The following is a 19,332-nucleotide window of genomic DNA, read 5'->3' on the forward strand; positions in this document are numbered from 1 at the left end:
TTTTTAAAAAATGTCCGGTTTTTGAAATAAGGCGTAGTTTTTATGACGTCATAAATGATGCACTTTGCCGCATCTTTCTACCGCGACTCCACGTTATGATAATCAAGAAGAGAATTAAAATTGCACTCGACGCTTGCTATCAACCATATCGTTGCCAATACACGTGAGTAAATATGCGAATTAAATATTTTGCTCTGTGAATGGCAACACAGAATGACTTTTCATCATTTGTGATGTCATCGGACAGAAGCGTAAACATTGAAAGCGCGCCGATTTAAGTATTTTTTTTAAATATTAAACGTAAACAGATTATTTAAAAAATGGTTATATCCTATGTTTTTAAACATGCTCTTTCAGAAAAAAAATTCTTTTAAAATTTTGAAAACGACCTCATTGTGATCTCAGGAGTTAGGGGAAAATCCGTAAAATAAAATAAAGCTGTCAAATCTTAAACCGCGTATAATCAAATCCGTGTGAAATGTGAGTTTACTGTACGGGTCATTCTACAAAAAGTGTTACTTACAAAAACTTTACTGTGTGCCCTTTTACATTAAAAAAGTTAAGGAACAATTCATTTAACAAAAATTTTTAATATCATCAAAAATATATCTATTTAAACCTGCTCCGTGGCATGTCACACACCTTGTGTGACTGTTTATGATGCTTAATAACTTGTTTAATTAAAAGTCCATACTTATTTATTATTCCTTTCACAAGTGTCTCAAACACTAATTGTTTATGTATATATTTATTTTTTTAATATTGTGTTTTTGTTCCTTTTAGTAGGACAAGGAGTCATGTTACACAATAAATTCTCACCTCCGTTAAGTAAACATTAAATGCCATTCCTCATTAACAAGTGGAAGTGATGACATTAAATTTTTTTTTCACTGATACAAGGGCTTTGCTTATTTTCAGCCATAGTTGAAGTTGTGAGATTTTTGTCGAGAAACAAGAAGATAGATTTTGCTTTAGAAACTTAGTGTGGTTATTCTGACTTCTCACCTCCGTGAACTTGAATTTCAGGGATGTAAATTAATGTAACAAAATAAGTGAACATGTTTTCATATGCTTAACATGTGCAGATTGTAGCAACGAAGAAAAAAAAATCCTTAAAAAATGTATCTATTAGGCCTATATTAATGGAAAGATCCTCACCTCCGTGACAGACCTTTTCAATGTCATTATTTTTGAGGTGAAAATAAATGATGGAGGGGAAATTCATCAATAATAGGCATTCTACCAAAATTTTAAATTGCCAATATATCCTCAAATTTACTAAATACTATTTTTAACATATATTTGAAACAACTAATTAAGCCATACTCTAATTAAGATAACTTAGTACTATATTCCCACTAATCATTAAAGTAGCTGATTGTTTGCACAATCAGCTACTTTCAACTATAGATTGTTTGCACAATCAACAAAATTACTACTTTGATATTAAAATGGCCTCGATTTTTAAGTATTAAAAGTTTTTTTCTTTTTTTTTAAATTTATGTGAACAAGACATTTTTTAATTTTTTTTTATTTATGAGTAAAATAACTGGAACTTAGCTGGGCTATTGTTTATGGTTATTTCTAGTAGGTAACACTTTCATGTAAGAATGGAAAAAAAAAAAAAAAGGTTTCGAAATTGAAAAATATTTGCGTTCAAAAGTTACGTTTTCTGGAGAATTGACCCGTATAAAAAAATGATTTGGTTAAATCTACTGTCGTTTGCATTTCTTTCTGCGGTGCTGTTTTACACACACACAAAAAAAAAAAAAAAAAAAAAAAAAAAAAAAAAAAAAAAAAAAAAAAAAAACTAATGCGGAATATTGTACTACTGATCACAGATGAACAGGGGCGTGCACAGAAATATTGGGGCCCGTCACAAATGTCTTTTCCGGGCCCTGCTCCATTGTTTACCCCTTTATTTCACCCTTAATTTCAAAAATATTGGGCCCCCTTCAGGCTCGGGCCCGGGCCAACAGGTGCCCCTGCTCCCTCCCCCTGTGCACGCCCCTGCAAATGAACTAAACTAAATGAAGCAATTTAGCATTTCACATGCATTTTTTGGTCCACTTCGGAACCCCTATATCAATACGACCTCTCGCATTTGCGACATTGTAAATCCGCTACTACCCCCCAACTGTATTTCTTCGATACTTTCTCTACAGACTGACATTATTATTAATTGGTGCTCTATTTTTCCGTTGAATAAATTTATCCAGCAAAGCTTTCAGGCCAGTGACAAGGTCTTAGACGCAAGGTGCCTTTAGTCCATCAATACCGCGCCGAACACTGCCACCGATAGAACTCCTCCCGGTCATCCATCATCGTTTGCCGGACTCTCACCTAGATATTAAATATCCGGGTCAAACTGTTTTCATGCGAAAATGTCGGATGATTGGTGGCTGTGTCTGAGCCGGCTCTGCTTTTAAGGGTGGAGAAATATTTTAAGAAAGTTATGGTAGTCTCTTCATCTTGCTTAGCTCAGTCTGAGCATGGCCCCACTAAATTTCGCTTACACTTGTACGAGGGTTGTCTTTTAAGTTTTTACAAACGACCATTAAGAGGCACTGATGAATTTTTTCCACAGAATATTCGCTAAATTCATATTTTTGGTTTCAACGGATGGAAAAGTGCATACTTCTGAAAAGTGAATATTTTAAAAAGTAATAAAACGGTTTGTTCCTCATATTTTTTTCTCTTCCTACTTTTTGTAAAAACTTAAAAGGCAGCCTACGTATGCCGTGACGATCTCTGAAACATGGCAACAAACAGGAAATCCATGTTTTCCATTAATGTTGCCATTGATTGGTGGAAGCACAAGATTCTGTTCAGCATCTCTTGCGGTCAAAATGAGCGACGTCCAATCAAAAATAAACTAACTTTGAAACTTGTCATTGATTGGCGGATGCGCACAGGATTCCGTTTAGTGCCTTTAGCGGTCAAAATGGGCAACATGTGAGGCAGTGAGAAGCAAAGGGATGTAAGTGGACATTTTCAAGTTTTGAGTTACACGCGTACAAAGATAACTTTCTAGGTAGGCTTCCATTGATTTTTTTTTTCTAAATCATGCTGTACAGCAGCACCTATTAGGGCTACTAGTTACTAGTACAATCTCTTGCCCCAAGACAGAGGAGAGGTCCACCTACCATGTGTACTGGTTATCTCCATATTTTTAATTTTGCCACTTACATCCCTTTGCTTGTCACTGCCTCATTTGAAGTTTCGAAATTTTCGAGAATTTTAAGAGCAGATTACAGGGTTTGTCCGGAAAGTAGTAGGACTGATTTTTTTCCGCCACGACTGTACTTCGGAGCTTGCACGCGCCGGCTGGATTCGACAGAGGGCATTCCTAGCTAACGAACGAGTGGCTAGTCGATTGTCTTCGAGCACCTGGAGAGTCAGGACAGGCATTTTCTCTTGGAACTTTAAATCTTTGACCCCCCGACTTCGACTCCTTTCAACTACTAATTAAGCCATACTCTAATTAAGAGAGCTTAATACTATATTCCCACTAATCATTAAAGTAGCTGATTGTTTGCACAATCAGCTAAATCACCCCAAGATGAGTTCGACTCCGGCTCTTTGACTCCGACTCCAGTCCTGGTAACAAGTAGTGGTACGCCATCGATATCAATGTTTTCGAAACTTGATCGATATTTTAAACATCGCCATAAGGTCAGATTTTTTTTTCCTGTAAAAAGGGTTTAGCCAAAGCAGCCCAGAAATTTGTCCGTAAGGGAATTTGGTCATAGTGCCATTTCACAGTATTTTGAACACATGTCGAGTCCGTAACATGATTCCTTTTTTTTTTACCATAACTATTTAATTTATTGTTTACACAATAATTAGCACAATATTTAAATTCGAGTTTGTGTGTTGATAGGACAAACTCAAAATAAAATTACATAAAATACACCGCCACACACTTACTGCAAAAAAAAAAGTAAATTAAATAGTTATGGCAATAATAGTCATATTAACTGATTTTGGAGTAAACGAGTCGGAGTCGTACTTGAAGGTTCTAAAATTTTCGGAGCCGGAGCCTGTCATTTCCCTCCGACTCCTCAGCCCTACTTGGTTCTTAAGTGAACTAAGGCATAGATCAAAGCTGAGTGAAGTGAATCAGACTGAGCTAAGCGAGATGAAGAGACTACCATAACATTCTTAAAATATTTCTCCACAGCAGAGCCGGCTCACCCTACATAATTGTCTGAAATACTGTGAAATGATCCCTAAACAAGCTGAAGCTCTTTAAGGCGATTATTAGTCACAATAATCCTTACATGTATACACATTAACAAACTGGGATTGGCATTATGGTTTAAGACCAAAATTCTGTGTGGGGGGGTTAACACCCCCCCCCCCCCACTCCCTCTTGCTGCAGCCTTGGTACCATGTAAATAATTCCTAGTAATCTTATATTTTCTGTTACACTATTAAATACATACCGTAGCTCTTTTAATTCTGTCACCACAATCTGACTCTTATAAATTCAGTAGCCCTTAATCTCATGGCTTTCTTTTTCCTCCCGCAGGGCGGCGTTGCTGTCGGTTGCCAGGTTCCACTGGAGCCAGATAACATAAGTTTGTAAGCTTTTATATGTGGAATATCTAGAGCCCTAAGATTAGGTAAGTGGATAAAAGTACTTTGTTGTCATTTATGGGTGGAGAAAAGCAAAAGGGTTTTTAATCAGAGCTTGCGTCGTTTGGCCCTGAGAAGTTGTTTTCGTAGTAATGGTTTGATTTGGTTGTGTCGAATATAGTGCATTTGCTGAAGTTATTACGCAGTTTATGGTTTGCTGCCTTGTATATTTAGGGAGAAATTTTAATATTTACTTCTGAATTTAAAAAAAAAATATAGTCAAAATTGTCAACGATTTTATCAATTTCCAGACTTTCAAAGTTGTTTATAACCGTATAAAAATGATCTGAGAGACTTGTAGTTAATTATTATGGTACAGAATGTTCAGAAATATTAAACTCATTTATGTCGATAGATTTTTCATGAGTTCAGCTTTTGCTTTGGGATTGTCTTGTGATTACTTTTTCCCCTACGAATTTCCTAGAAGCCTGGAAGGCATATCGTGAAAATTTTGTTCTTTTTCACTGTATGTTTGTTTCAATGTGAATCACTCGTTAAATTACCTTTTGAACATTTACAGTAAGTAGAACTGTGCTGTCATATTTATCAGGAAATTAGGCTAAAAGGCCAAATGTTTTTCATACTGGATCGTCTAAAATTAAATTGTTTTTGAAACATTTTGAGAGAATTGAACAAATCTTTTCTGGGACTTTTGTTTTGCACAATTTCACCCCAAGTTTTATTTTTATCCTTTCCTTTCCTTTTACGCATTGTGAGAAATATTATGCTTTCGCAGTCAAATGAATATGCACACCAAAATAATAGTCATCGTGTAACTCGCCATGCAGGGAACAATTATTCCCTCCCGAAGTTAGCGGTTTTGCTCAGAAAATAAACATATCACTGCCATCTAGCAAAAGAGAAAATAACTTCCACTTTTTTACCCAGCATTTAAAGGCACAACCTCACATTTATTGCCGGAATCCCTTGCCAGGTCGTGCCACAGGTCTTTCCATTTTTTTATAGGTATACATAAAGTATAAAAAATGTTTTCCTTTTTTTGTAATTCTATAGACTATTTCTGCAAACTTGGTTCGCACTAAAACGAATGAAATACAATCTATGCCATTAAAACCTGTCTGTCTGTGGGTCTGGTAACTCCTTTCCACCGGAGAGTCTATGTCTATAAGGTCAATACTACTATCGTTGCATTCAAAACATCCAGGGGAAGTCATTCCATCCTTTCTCACTAAGAGACCTGACATCGAAGATGTCCTGAGGGCATCTAGGAGTGGTGAAAGCATTTGTTCTGCAGTCATCATCCGCCGCAGGCGGCATTGAGCCCCGTAGGTAGCAAACGAGGGTTAGCGAGCGAAACGAGCAGGGTGCGGATACCATACTCAAGCATTGCTGTTAATCTTAATATCTTTCATCTTGGTTAATTCTAAAGCTGCCAATGTAACGAAATCAGAATTTTTGGCATTTTTTGAGTGTTGTAATCAAGATATCATATACTTTTTATCTCTGCATATAGTATAAAATGAAGTCTCCAAAAAGCGTCTGTTTGTGTGAACGCGCAAAACTCGAGAACTACCTGGTCGATGTCGCTGAAATTTTCAGAGTATCTTTCTTTCAGCACCGGAAAGGTTTGCAGACCAGTTCGAAAAAAAATCGATAAATAGTTCCTGTTAATTCCAATTTTAGCCCAATGTTCACATAAATTCCCAAATATAGGGGTGAAAAATTACTTGCACACATTAATATTATATATCATTGGAAAGGGTAGAATTTTTCGCATTCTACGCAATTTGTAGCAGTGCTCTAACTTACTTACGGCGAAAGTTATTCGCGTTTTTAGCTCGAACTTTTTAGGCTTAGCTGAAATTAGGCACTACTTTCTTCATTAAATAAATCAGTAAAACGTGAAGGAATTGTCCCACAGTTTTCTTTTTGACACCATTGGAAAAAGCGACATTTTTTAAATAATTCTAGAGGTGTCATCTAGATCTATGATCGGAAAACTTAGCTTCCATCTTCAAAGGGAAAAAAAGTTACAAGCATTTTTAAATCAAATTCGAAAAATGTCATTTTGATTCAGGTTGTCAACAATTTTATTTTCACCTTTCCACGGTACGCGTTTTGAATCCATTGTTTCTTTCCTTATTTTGCATTTAATTTCTTAAATTTATTTTATATTGTGTTTCCATGGGTACGCTTTTTAAATCCATCTTTCTCATTTTGATTTTTTAAAAGTAGTTTAACATTTGTCGTCATTGTTTGGAATTGAAATTTTGCATGATGTTTTTTTTTTCTTTTATTTAAGCCTAATTGTAGAACATAAGTCACTTGACACAAATTGTATTTTCAAGGTATGATATATTTTGTTTCTTGATTTTTAGGACGAACCAAGCTTATAGCAATAGTCCTTAGAATTAAAAAAAAAAGCATTCTTGTATTTTATCTTCAAGTGTTTTCGTTTTAAAATTTATTTAAGATGAAACTTTTTGAAATTTAAAACATATTTACTTGTTACCTAAATACCTATCCGTATTAAAAACAACTGCACATTTGTTGTAATGTAAATGTATTACGCACGAAGAGATAATAACTTACATTTGTCATTATCTGCTCTTAACACTCCAAGTTTGTATGCTCGAATTTAAAAGCAATTATGAACAAGTAAGTGAAAAAATAATTTTTTTTAAAGGCTTTTAAACTGATAACTTGACTGGAATCAAAGGAAACTCGAAAACCTGCGTTATTTGAAAAGTTTAAAAATGCTTGCTTAATTTCAGCTTTTAATTTAATTTGTTAAATTCATTAACAAAGCTAGCTAAAAAAAAAAGTATAATGAAATTGAACACTTCAAAGCATAAAATGATGATTAAAATCTTTCAAAAAAGAAAAGAAAAGAAAAGAAAAAAGAAAACGTTTTTGAATATAGAAAGTTGCGTAAAATTTAAAACCATTTTCAAAACTTTGGGAAAGGAAACGTATTTGAAACTGAAAGCGGAATTAAAATCAATTTCGTGCATCAAAATCTAAACCTTTTTTTTCCACCCCATTTCGAAATTTCTACTGCAACACATTTATTTCTTTAACAAAAGTGCATGATTTATTTCACCTACTGACCACAAAATTAAGAGGCAATGACAGATGAACTTTATTAAAAGCTTTTTTCTCCCTGCTTTATTCCAAAACTAAGTCCGGGATTAGAACTTTCTTTCTTTTGCCTTGTCAGCCTGACACCTGCTGTCGAATTTTGTCTGGACAGCTCCAAGTCTTGATGCTAATTTAGCAGCTTTGTGATTCGAATGACTTGGAAGTTCTGGATCGCATTAGGATTTGCTCAAACCAAGATTTCTGCTGAACATTTTTTACTAGTTCAAAATGAAAATTTATAAGAACTAAGCTTAAGAAAGCGGCACAAGCTGCAAAAGATTTTAAAATATTTCTTTAAATTTTTTTAATGAAGTTTTTGTTTTTTCGTGTGTTTTTATCTTTAAATTCGCTTTGTGACTTGCTGATTTATTCGATTCATCGTAAAAGTATATAGGAACTTTTGGAACTTAATACTATCGTTTAACATTGCTTAACACTTTTTGAAAAAGACATGTTTTAAGGCAGACTGTTTTCGAAAAACAGACTGGTTTACTAGGTGTTAGTTTTTTTCACATGAATAATTTTTGCTGTGACAGTATTTCGAAACAGACTTGTTTTAATGATAGATAGGTTTCAAAGAAAGCAGATATTTCGAGACAACAGATTTTTTACTTTTGGGGATACACGTTCTCAAGAAAGGAAGATTGAAACGAACGTTTTCTTGAACTAATAGTTTTTACCAGATGGACAAGTTTTCTAATTAAATGATTTCGACAGACTTGGTAATAAAGCAAATTTCGAGACAAATAGGGTTAGTTTAATGATTAGCAAATATCAACTACAAAGATTAGTTTCGAGAATGAAGTGAGGACATATGATTAGCGGCAACCGGATTCAAAATTTCTCGAACGAATTTCCCATATTATCACATAAAATTGAGGTTAAGCAAGTTTTCGACCGAGATAAATTCCCGAAGTCAATTTAACAGAAAAAAAAGCCTTTGTTTTCCAGATAGGCAATCTACCGCTCAAATAATCTAGTTGCTCAATAGGTAGCGCCATTTACATTGCGTATAAAGAGCCCTCGGGTCCAGTGGCGCCATCTAATAAGTAACCCAGCTAAAAGAGCGGCAGATCTTCTTTTGGAAGAACAAACACCAAAAAGCTTCATCAATATTTTATTTTGAAAAGCACAATGTAAATTTAATATTACGAGTACGACATCTCTATGTGTTTAACTTCGAAATCGCTACCGCAGTCAGAGTTTACCTTGAGGAAAAGGTGGGGGGAAACAACAAAACTTACGGGTGTATAAACTACCGTATTAGGATTGACAATTTGTGTTAAAAGCAGGGTTGCTCCTCCAATATCCATCCCCCTTGTTGCGAACCTGGTCGAAGTATATTTATTCTGTTAATACAACCGTAAAAGAGGCGTTTTTTCTTCAAGTCTGTGTGCCACTATTGTTGTAACAGGTTTGCGTATTGTTCCTCCTAGAGTGGGTAAAATATTTTTGTTCTTCGCTAATGTTGATTTCGAAAGACGTTAGGAAATATATTCGATAAATTCTATTGTTTTGTCTTCCTTGACCATCTGTCTGGTGAATAGAACCTTCGTTTTCTTATTCCGACAATCGTTTGTCTCAGATTGCTATTATCTGCACTGTCACGCGTCTTCGTTTCTATTATTATTTTTCTAAATTTTATTTTAGTTTATTTGTAACAGCAACTGTTAATGCAGTCGTTTCCGAAATTTTAAAAGTATTTTTTTTTTTATGAAAGAGCATGCTTAGAAACATAGTATCTGGCCATTTTCTAAACAATTTGGCAAAGTTTAATATTTTTAAACAATTATTTTAATTGGTGTGCAGATTCAATTTCATTTTTTACTCTTCTGCACATGACATCACAAGTGATAAAATGCCATTAACGCAACATGTAATTCACTTCTGAATTATCAGAAGCTGGAAACGCGGTAGACAGCAAGCGCAACCAATCAGCGCGCCAGTGGAGTACGCGCCAAAGTTCATTACTTGTGACATCATAAAGACCACGTCTTCTTTTAAAAATTGGACACTTGAAAAAATAATTAAAAAGCAAACATTTTGAAAATAAACGATTTTCCTCCGCTCCATGTTATAATAATAATTATTATTTTTATTTATTTATTTATTTATTTATTTATTTTTGCTCATTCAATCAACTTCAGTGACAAAAAGTAGTACTTTTGACAGATGGAAACAACCTCATTTTACTCTTCTTTCGAGTTAAAAAAAAAAATCAAATTAAATAAAATAGAATGTGCATTGTTCTTTTTTTTTCTTTGACAAATTGAAGCTTTTGCAAGCAAGGACTGTACTGCAGCCAGGAGATTACTCTTTTCTCATTTTTTGTTCAAACTAAATATCCTACAAAAAGGACACTATGATGAGTTATTGTATTTTAAAAGCTATACCATAGTGTAAAAGCTATACCAATCAATGATCAAAAATTCAGTTAGAAATGTACACAGTTGTAATGTTAAATAAAAGATATTGTTGAAATACTTTAACGTTAAAAAAAATAAAGAAGTTAATTTAATTTCAAGATGAAAATGAGAAACATTCAAATATCTTAGTTAGAAGAAATTCTTAAACTAGATATGGTTTAACGAATAATCATTCATAATTGTTGTATCAGAGTGTTTAAAGTTTAATTATTAAATATAAACGTGCTAAGATCACCCATACAAAAAATGAATGAATAAGTTAAAAATACATGAAAAAAAAGCTACTAATTGAATTTGTTGTTTTGATCCTAATCACGTTGTAATTGATGATCACTGCGTATTTATCTCCAAAGAATTTCTTGATTATTGCAGAAAAGAATCGATTCAAGGATCCACAAAACTCACATCCCCATTTAACGATGACCCAATACACAATGATTTAAATATATAAGTACAAATAACCCTTAATAGTGTCATCTATGTTCGAGCCCCTACATATACCAGCCCGAACTGTCCGCCATTTTGGATCAAAAGTCGGAGAAATATTACCACACTAGATGTGTTTTTGCTTCCTTTCAGCTTCATTTTATGTTAGCGTAATACATTGTTATTAGAATTGTTATTAGAACTACAGAGTGTCGTATTTTGAAGAAATAAAAAAACAAAACATCAAGAAATTGAAAACATTTCAATTGATGAAGTATTACATATATTATTATTATTCGGTTATTTGTATGTTTAATTAATTATGAAACTAGTATTACTTTACATTATTAATGCTCTTGGTATTTTTAGTGTAACTGTGTATTTTTATGTGCTGATACTGTATACTTGAATTTCCAATAAAGTGAATTAGTCCTATTTTTGGCAGTATTGCGTTTTTGGATCTTAGCAATTAATTTACCAACTGATTTAAAAATGTAACAGTTGTATAAAAAAAAAGCATATTTCTTCAGACTAAATTACTCCATAGCAATAAAAGTAGCACCGAGAATTTACCAAATCGTCAATAAAATTGATTTTTTTTTATCTTGGGATATTAATTTTGAAATTTAAAGAAACAAAATCCTTTCTATGAACTTTTAGCACAGTACACTGTGGCACATTCACTTATTTTTATAATCTTAACATTTTTTCTTGCATCTTTTAATAATTCACCCTATGGCAATGGCTCAAAAACAAACGGTCACTTTGATCCAAAATGGCGGATGCGTCGGCTCCCTAGTTATAGGGGCCTTAATCGATGTTAAATACCTTCACTACGATCAGAAAACCTTTCATAAATGCTAACCTCAATTTATAATGTGAGTGAATGCATTCCGTCGTTTGACACTTCGCAATGCAAAATGGATATACTTGCTGCCACTAATTTTAATATTAATTGTTCAGTTTTAGTTAGATCCATCGTTATTGAGAACGTTCGCTGTGTGAGCGGAATAATGTTCTGAAATTTGGTGAAGTAATTGTGAGTTTAAAAAATATCGTTAAAAAACTCGGGAGCCGGTCGCCTTGCCTAGTGGTCAAAGAAGTCCGACTACGAACGGGAGGTTCCGGGTTCGAATCCCGGCTCGGGCATAGATGCACTCTCTCTCCTCTCCTTGTCTTTTCTTTGTGTGAATGTGATGCTGTGTTGTGAATAGTTACCTACCCTTTAAACGAGTTCTTATGGCATGTGTGTACTGTGGAAGTCAGACGTCACACCAAAATTATGGTACAGTGGGAAAAATAAAATTGGAAAAAAAAAGTTAAAAAAACCAGTAATGTACACAAAAACATTTAATGCATCATAGTATTAAATGGTCTGAAACAAATTAAGATCAATTGTTCCCAATTTTACTACCATCCTGGTAAACAATGTTCTCCAATATTCTCTACCGCTGGCCGAAGTGTATATAGTATATGTTAAAATTTGAAGATCATATAGCTGACTGTTTTCCTTTAGATAGGGCCGCGTTGCTGGTACGAGAACCATCTTGAGCAGTTTTATGTTGATTTTCTCAGATTATTTTAATATTTATAGCACACTACATGTTTTTTTTTTTTTTTTTTTTTTTTTTGTGTGTGTGTTCAGTGTACAACTATTGCCTTATAAATTGAAAATTAATATCTTAGCGTTGGGGAGTGCTATCAACTTATTGTATATTTGCAAACAATAACACTTGTTTTTCAAATATCTCATATCAGTTTGTAATGTATACTTATACTGACTCGTATACTGACCCACGGGGGGGGGGGGACTGGGCAGACTCGCATGCAAACTCAGACGCGCGTACACAAACACATACAAACACACACACACATGCATACAAACACACAAGTAATTTACATATATGCTCATAAATGTCTGTTAATATATATTTAGGTTTAGATGGGCTGTGAACATTTGTTTTGCTTCTTTTTAATTTTCAAACATTTATGGAGTGCTGTACGGTGCAGAAGTTACTTCTCTTTATCGTAAAGAGTCTTCCGAAAGCCATATTAAAACCCACGAGAGTTATCGAATCGTATGAGCAATTCGTTCTGAACGTTCGATTAACGCATTTTTTATCTTCCCCATTTATTTCCTTTTACCGATTTATTTTCCAGAAAACTTTCTATCTTCGAACTAAGTAAAGAATGGCCATTTGGTCTCTCATGAATAGCAACTATGTGTGTGTTAGCTTTCGAACATTTTCTAGTTATATCGGGTTGATTGATTTTTTTGAGGTAGCTGGCGTTAAAGTTGGAAAACGGTAGGAAACAGTGGCGGCTCGTGCCTTGAAAAAGTGAGAGGGCCAGATTCTAGGTGAACTCGCCCCCCCCCCCCTGTTTTTTTTAAATATTTAATCTTTTTATAAAAAAAAATATGTTAAATAAGTAAAATTAATTTCATTTTAATCACAGGACAAGCTACAAAATACTTCAACTACTAAGTAAATCACGAAAGATATTAATATCATGTATATGTCCATGATTGTCGGCACTTTTACTTCCTGACTTTCAAAAATAAAATTTAATTAATCAGATAGGTAAAAGCTACAAAATACATAACGAAAATTATTAATCTCAAGTTTATGTCCAGTACGCTTTCCGGCGCTGCAGTACGAATCCCTTGTAGCACCGGTAAAGGGCTGCAAGGGAGGCACTTTCACCCCCCTGGCTTTTAAAAGTAAATAATATTTTAAAAAGCAATATTAATCTAATATTGTTAATATAATAATATTATTTTTAATCTTTTGAGAACTAATTCGTTTGAATGAGTAAAATTAACTTTATTTTGAGCAAAACCAAATTAATAAAGGTGCAAGTGCAAAAATATTATGATCAGAGAAATGTGTAAAAATTATAAATTAATTAGCTTTAACAAATATGAAAATGCATCTCAGTATTCGCTGTAAAATAAAATGAAATAAAAATAGATAAACTACATTTAAAAAACCAACACATAATAGAAAAAAATTTCATCAATTTGATTGATTTGATTTGCTCATCAAATCTCTCAGTTTTTGAAACTCAAAGTTTTAAAAACGCAATTTTAGACGGTGATGTTAGGAAAAACGGTATAGGGGACTCCGCGGAAATTTGTAGAAATTGAAGCCTTAAAAACGCGGTTATAGGCCATATTTACTAGCGTTAGAGTAAGGGATGGAGCTCCGGGACTATCCCCCATCGTTTTTTCCTTCTTTTTTTGAAAAATAAATAGAAATCAATTCCCCTTCTCCCCCTCCAATTTTTTGAAATTGCAGTTCCAAAAACGCAATTGTAGACAAACTTCGAAGGATTTTACAAGAAGGGGTTATGGAGCTCTCTCCTGGAACTTGTTTCAAAATTGAAGTCCTAAAATCGGCCTGCAGAAAAAAAATATTTGTTTAATCCGCGGATAATACTATGCAAAAAAAAAAAAAGAACTTTTGATTTAAAATACAATTTAAGCAACTAAATTGAAAACGTGAAGAAGTAGTAACTTTTAAGGTATATTCAAAACTTATGATGTAAAAAAGACGCTCTTGAAGACAACGAGTGAAGAAAAGAGCAAGCGGTCTAATCTTGTGCAAATGAAGGCTTCTTCCTTTACTGCATGTTGTTTCTTTTACATTGCTTGAACCGCGTATGAAGAACATTCTATCTATGTAAAAAAAAAAAAAAAAAAAAAACCCATACAGGTAGGGTAACTGTCTCGGCGAATCCTGCAGCAAATATTGAGGTTCAATGCGTTGGTGTTGAGGGAGGTAAACACACACACACTCACACACACAAATAATCCGCGGTAGCGTGTTGTCTGCACTTAATTGATTTTACGATTTTTAACAGATAATTCGAGGACTATACGTAGGAAAATACAGTACAATCCTTTTTTTAATCTCAAGCACGTACGCATGAGGAGGGAAAAAAAGGAAAATAATTAAAAAGTTATAAATTATTGCCGAAAAAAAGTAAGGGGGCCCGGGTCCCCTCTGGCTCCTCCCACGAGCCTCCACTGGTAGGAAAATAAAAGTTTTTTTTTTTGTTTCCGTCACAGTAGTTGCGACCGCGAAAATGGGTGCTTCTCAAAAATCGTGATTTGTGCGACGAGGATTCAATTACGAAATTTCTATCACGAAAAAAGGAATGCTTCGCAAAAATCGCGGTTTATGTAAAATAGATTGTGTACTGAAGCATGGAATATATACTTTTTGTTCATGAGTTCCAGTTTTTTGATCCTTTGATGTAGATGTTCAGTGCTACCATGAAATCATTTTGAAAAGCTGGAAGCATCTCAGTATGAGCTTCCAGGTTTCGTGCACTCCTTCAAAACTCCTTTATTTATGAAGTTTTTTTTTGAAGGACCGTTCAAACTTCTGCATTTGGATTTTTTCGAAAATTCAATGTGATTCTTTTTCTATTCCAATTTTAAAAACAAAATTATCATAAGATGAACGAGTAAATTACGAAATTATCATAACGTGGAACCGTAACATGGGCACAAGCCAATTGGCGAGAAAATTCACCATACATTATTTGTAAATATGCAGGCGAACCAAAAGACCTTTAATTTTCTATTACGGCAAAGCCGTGCGGGTACCACTAGTAAAAAATAAAAGTTAACGTGTAAAACTCCGGGAATCAAGTAGAAATATACATTAATAATGTCACATCCGTGCACAGGGGGACCCGATATAAGCTCACGCAAGGTCACTGTGACCTCCTAAAAATCCATATTCGGTAAATTTTCAGACATAATTGCAATATTAAATTTTTTTTGAATCCCTGAATGTCCTTTTTCATTAGATGTACTACTTTTGGGTACATACCCCAATTTTATCATTCGGTAAAATTTAGAGTTCCATTACGCAAATTGAGAGTTTCCGTCCTTCCAAAAAAATTACGTTTTGGGCGCCCCTGTCGGTGCATGAAAGCACCGCCGTTGTTTTCAATACAGTTGTATTTGCTCATATCGGTTTTGAAAGAGAAACATTACATTTTACGGTTTCCTCCTTTTTATCAGGTAAGATCTGACTCGTCGAGAATAAGACCTATAAAACATTCTGGTTGCATCATTTATCTTTATGAAGGTGTTTAGAAATACTGAATAAAATCTTGAAACATATACATGAAGCTTGAGGAGGAAGTGGGATATTATTGCACTGAAGGCTGTCGCCGCAGTACGAACCACGTTAAGAAAACTTTAGTTCAAAATTAAGCTTAAGGAGAGGGGGTGTCTCTACAGTATACGATTACGATTGCCGTATCGAATAATCGGTAAAGGTATGAAATGCGAAACTGCCCCTCTGTTTCGTAAAAGAGGTAACATTTCTAAAACATATATAGAAAAAAAAAACATAAAACAAATCCTGTATCAATTTCGGCAGTTTTTGTGCTCTATTTAAATTATCGTTTGCCGGGTGGGGATCTTAACCGGCGAAAGAAGATGAAGAAAACGAATCGCATCATGCTCTCTCCACGCAGTGCATCGTTGACTATATTGCAAGGCAATTACGATTGATTTGCGACTTCTTTTTATCGTTCCTTACCTTTGTGAGTCACGTGATTCAGCGTTTTTATTTACTCGTTCATTTGTTTTTCCAGACGATAAATCTTTTCTCACATGATCGATCTTTTTGTTCTTTTATATATTTTGTTTATTTATTAATTAGTTTTTACTACCTGACCCGTGCAAAGCATTCCCGTATGAAATGTGTAGTCCTGGTAGATATACATTGTATCAAGATTCAAAAAGAAATATCATCGCTTGGTTGAAAATTACAGGATTTAATAACTTACAAACGAAATAAGATACAATCCTAAACATGTATTATACATCAGTGCTTGATTTAAAATTGTAAAGAGCATTCCCGTTGCATTAATTTTAACGCCCTATAGTTGCTGTACGCAAAATGCTTGAATTAAAAATATTGTCCGTTTTTCACGAGAAGGCACTTCGGCACACCTCCTCGAACGCAGAGTTCCATTCTACGCCGGAGTGAATTGGTAAGCAATCCACGCGCTTCTAAATGAGACAAACAGGCAGTCTTGACTTGGGCGTGCATTTGAATGTGCAAAAAAGTCTTAGTGTCCTCTACATCATGCGCGCCCATATGAAAAATTGTATCGGGGGGCTCAGATATTTTAACCATGGTTTAGCAGGATATTTTCCCCATGGAGGCAGGGCGGTCATTCCAAGCTCGTCAGCTTGCGAGATCGAGATTCTCGCTCACGTGATCGGTTGTGACTTAGAAATCTCACAAATTAGCATTTTAATCTTTTCGAACCTATCTTGAGGCTAGGTTCAAGTAGATTAGAATACTACTTTGCGACATTTCTACGTCACAACCGATCACGTGAGCGAGAATCTCGATCTCGCAAGCTGACGAGCTTGGAATGACCGCCCTGATTTCAGGACAGATTAGAGTCATTAAAATTTGCCTTTTTAATAACTTTTTCATTAATCGCTGGAGAAGAACTGTTTTTACATTTTTGCAAAGAAAAAGGTACAAAAAGCAAGGAAGTTCTCATTTCTAAGGGGGGGGGGGGGGGCTCGAGTCCCCCTTGCCCCCCCCCCTATATGGGCGCCCTTGCTCTACATCACTTGCTTCACTTGTCTGTTGTCATTTTAATTATTCTTACATTTTAAAAACTGCTACTTTACAACAAAATGCTTTGATCCGTATATACCTTCTGCCCCCCAAAGCAGAATACTACTAAATTTGCGACGTACGTCGCAGAAGAGATGACTGAGCTGCAGAACAATTCTGTTCAATCGTGAGAGTAAAACGTCAGACAAATTTTCTGCAGAAACTGCAGATTTTCTGCAAATATCTCCCATAACTCGAAATAACATTTTGACCAAAATCTGCAGGTTTCTTTAAATTAAAAAAAAAATCTAAATTTCTCAGGAATTACGATAATTTGACGGAAAGCTTGCGAAAACTGTTGAATTCTATAAGTCATATGCAATGCAAGAACTGTAGATGTACTTTGAACTAAAAGAAATCTAGAATTTGTGCAAAGTTCTATGTTGAGTTGGAAGATATGTGTCAAAATTCAGTAGTTTCTGCAGATATTTCATATTCTTTCATACTCTGAATTGTTTTATTATTTGCTACTCTAACTCAACTCATTTTATTTATTATTTTAATAATTTATTTATTAATTAACATTATTTAATTTCTCCTTCATGCCTTGTAAAATTAACCAAAAAAACGTGGTTCGACACCTAGGTTTGGATTTTTATAAAATACTAGTATTCCCGTACCCGGTATTGTCGGGTAATGGAATTAGCAGGGGTTAACAGTGCTTGGTGCACCTAGTTTCGAAAATCCCCTATAATAATTACTTATTACCTATAACTTTTTCTAATTTGGGGAGGATCCCGGGGCCCCTGGACTCCTTATATATATGCCCTTGTCCTTAACCGATCTTTAACTGTTATTAACGATCCTTTTAAAGTATTGATTATCTTTGCAAACACAGGCCATCCACATTTTATTGTTATAACCTATGTTTAAGCAAGAACTTCTTTGTATACAACATTTTTAGTTTTTTTTTCTGGTGCTAAAATTATTAAACTGCTTGATGAACTGACTTTGTAGCAAGCTACACATAACATTGGCCGTGTGAAAAAAAGTCTTTTCTTAAATCGATCCCTGCTACTTTTAATGTCTGTCCTTGTGACTTATTAATGGTTATTGCAAAGCAAACTTTAACAGGAAACTGCACTCTTCTAAATTCAAAAGGATAGTCCGCCTGTGATAATGTTCTTAAAAACTTCGTTTCTAGTTTTGAAAAAATGAAAGCAAAAGACAGAAACATTATGATTTGACTTTAGAAAAGCCTCGAAGAATCACGTGAGAAACAAAAACAATATCAAATTTATAGTTCGCTATCGACCAAAAGTTGAGATGAAGTACTGTATAATGATTTGAATGGAGGAAAGCCTTCGAAAATAAGGGATTTGAATTTCAATGACAGGTTTTAATTTCGCAGAAATTAAGGAGTTTTAATTAATTTCTCCCGAACTAATTGAGATTTCGAAAAATCCTTTCTTAGTGGTTACTTTCGTAATCATGCGGACATGCCTGCCAAATTTCAAGTCTGAAGCTTCAGCGGTTTCGGCTGTGCGTTGATATATATATATATATATATATATATATATATATATATATATATATATATATATATATATATATATATATATATATATTTAATATATATATATATATTTAATATATATATATATATATATATATATATGTTTAATATATATATATATATATATATATATATATATATATATATATATATATATATATATATGTATAATCGCTTGGAATTTTTTCCTATTCTTCTTTTTTTTCTTTCTCTTCTCTCTTCTTTTTCTCTTTTTTTTGAGACTAACTTTTCGGGGGGGGGGTTGTCCCCAAACCCCCCCCCCCTTAGCTACGCCCCTGCTCCTGTATAAAAGGATTTTGATTTAGGGCTCCCGATTTGTGGAAAAGGTCACGTTGGTTGCTTGTGTATACAATGCTTGAAGTACTTGCAGAACAATTTTGGTGAAGTGATTTTGCGTTGCAGAACATGGTTAAGTGTTTTGCTTTGGGGCCTTCTGCCGAAAACAGCGGAATGGAATCATCGGATACCACGTGACGAAAGAGGAGCCAGGTACCTTTTTGTGGAAAACAGACAATACTACAAAGGCAGACCACCC

The 19,332-nt window shown here is 34.3% G+C and overlaps 1 protein-coding gene across 1 annotated transcript in view; it reads left to right on the top strand.

The window, feature by feature from the left end:
- Window positions 1-19,332, top strand: part of LOC129230027 (probable phospholipid-transporting ATPase IM) — a 289,397-nt gene that overhangs the window by 43,829 nt on the left and 226,236 nt on the right. The window contains exon 2 of the mRNA XM_054864412.1: window positions 4,535-4,628. The gene's annotated coding sequence lies outside the window, so the exon portion shown is untranslated. The remainder of the gene's footprint in view (window positions 1-4,534; window positions 4,629-19,332) is intronic.

The sequence above is a fragment of the Uloborus diversus genome, chromosome 9 (genome assembly GCF_026930045.1).
Source record: "Uloborus diversus isolate 005 chromosome 9, Udiv.v.3.1, whole genome shotgun sequence".
Classification (NCBI taxonomy): Eukaryota; Metazoa; Arthropoda; class Arachnida; order Araneae; family Uloboridae; genus Uloborus; species Uloborus diversus.